The 2,116-nt window shown below is 51.8% G+C and overlaps 1 protein-coding gene across 1 annotated transcript in view; it reads left to right on the top strand.

Moving 5' to 3' along the window:
- The window catches only part of LOC103610455 (tetratricopeptide repeat protein 13-like), a 52,547-nt gene that overhangs the window by 6,572 nt on the left and 43,859 nt on the right, over positions 1-2,116 (top strand). The gene's annotated exons all lie outside the window — the stretch shown is intronic.

The following is a 2,116-nucleotide window of genomic DNA, read 5'->3' as shown; positions in this document are numbered from 1 at the left end:
CTCTGGAGAAGGTGCACAGAGTCGAGGACCTTCTTCCAGTTATGAAGGTAAGTCTGTCACCGAAGCCGCGGGGGGCATTTTTCCGTCTTAATTTTAAATTCATTTACTTATTTATTGTGGTGGGTGGTTGGTATGGGGACCCAAGCAGTAGGTGTCTTTGGAGGGTACAAAAAACCCCACAGCACTTTTTAAAAAAGAGCTCATGATTATTAAATGTGTGTTTGTTACTATTATGCCGTAACTGTTTAAAATTCATAAAGCATGCCATCGGAAATCACTAGTACGAACACATTCCGTACAATCACCAAAATCAAACACAGGCATCAGACTCAGACAGAAAAACACCTGGTGAGGGAGCAGTCAGTGTCGGAGACGGAAGAAAATGTAAAGTACGTGGGATTGGATCCTGCTTCTGGCCACGCTGGTACCTCAGCTGCCATTCCACACCAGGAAGTGGCCCGCCTGCCTCGGGGGGGTCATTGTGACGAATCAGTGCGGGGTCCCCAGCCTTCTCAAGCCTGCTGCGCTGACTCAGCACACACGTCCGGATGCCCCCTTTACTGAGTACTTTATGTCTCTAAGATGGAATTCATAGGGAATAGTCCCCACCTCCTCAAAACATTCCACGCAGAGTCAGCCTAGTGCCCTAAAGGAGTTAGGAAAGGTAGGTAGTTCATACTTGCGTGTATTTCAGTGTGTTGATATCTGGGTGCGCCTTCCCGAGAAGCCGTAAAGAGGTGGCCAGCGGCTCACACCTGTATGTAGAATTAGGTGATCGTGACGGTCACAGGTGCAGCTCCATATCTGTGCTTGGTGAGCCACGTTGTCATTGGTGACACACTTCCGAAATGGTAAACCATACTCAGTAAAGTCCCAAACTGTGTGTAACACATTTGCTTCTCCATTTATATGCTGTTTGCATCCCTGGAAAATTCAGTGTGTGATTAAACTGTAACAAATTGTGCGTAAGTGTAAAACGGAGTCTGGTTCCAGGCCCGTGTAATTATTAAGTTATAAACAGGTGCTTTGTCTACATGGACGTCCAGGGGGACGTCGGAAGGTCATGCACAGTGTGTGACCATCCCCAGCACTGCAGGACATCTGGCCATCTTGGCCCCCATCCACCCAATCACTGCAACAACCAGAGTCTCCCACAGATGCCCCCAAGTGCCCCCTGGAGGGCAGAACGGCCTCACAGAGGGCCACAGGGTATGGGCCACGGGGTGTGAGCCATGGGTGTGCCCCATAGAAAGAAACTGGAGTGCATCTGCTTTTCACCTGCTTTCCTGTGGGTCTTTTATTTATTTAAACTTACTAAGGTATTAGGCCGAATACAAAATCAGCTTCGGGAGATTGTAATATTTTATATATGTCTTTGTTTAAAAACAAATGCAAAATGGTCTACAGCACCAGAGTCACTTGTTAAGCAGCCTGGGAGGCTGAGCTCTGGACTCCACACCGCTGGGGTGAAGTCGCTGCCAGCCGGTGTCGTCTGGGGCGGGGGTGGCGTCCACCTCGGCATCGCGCATCCAGCTTTGGCCCAGGATCAGGGACACATTGCTGTTTATAAGGCACACAGAAGTCTTTAAAAGAAGTACCCGAGTGTCCAGAGCACTTGGTGCAATGGGGTATGTACCGAGGCAGCTTCCACCATGATGCACGAGGTGCTGTCTGTCAATGAAGTGCCAAGACGGGCCGTTGCTCAGCCCCCAGAGGCAGTGTAGCAGCCAGGCAGGGCTGGAAGCCACCGAGGCCAGGCCACATGTTCCCACCAGGCCTCTCCTCTCGGTGACTCAGCTGGACTTTGCCTCTCCCAGTGCGTTTTCTCATCCAGAAGGTGGACATCAGACCTGGTCCTCCCAGAATGTCGTGAGGATTAGGGGAGCCCGGGCATGTGGAAAGTGCCATGTGTTTCTTCCTCGGGAAGTCGTCCTCTGCGTGGGAGATGCTGGCCCGGCTGGCGCCCCTCCTCTCTCCGCCCCTCCCCGGGCCTTCAGGGAGCAGCTGCTGTGCACGCGGTGTGGACGTCTCTGCCTGGCCGTGTCTGGGTGAAGCGGTGCCTCCTGATTGTGCTCTCTGCTTGTTCTCTTACTTCACGTCCATCAGTCCTAAAAAA

Source organism: Galeopterus variegatus, unplaced genomic scaffold (genome assembly GCF_000696425.1).
Source record: "Galeopterus variegatus unplaced genomic scaffold, G_variegatus-3.0.2 Scaffold11173, whole genome shotgun sequence".
Classification (NCBI taxonomy): Eukaryota; Metazoa; Chordata; class Mammalia; order Dermoptera; family Cynocephalidae; genus Galeopterus; species Galeopterus variegatus.
Note: the sequence above shows the minus strand (reverse complement) of the source record. Positions and strands in the feature narration are given on the sequence as shown.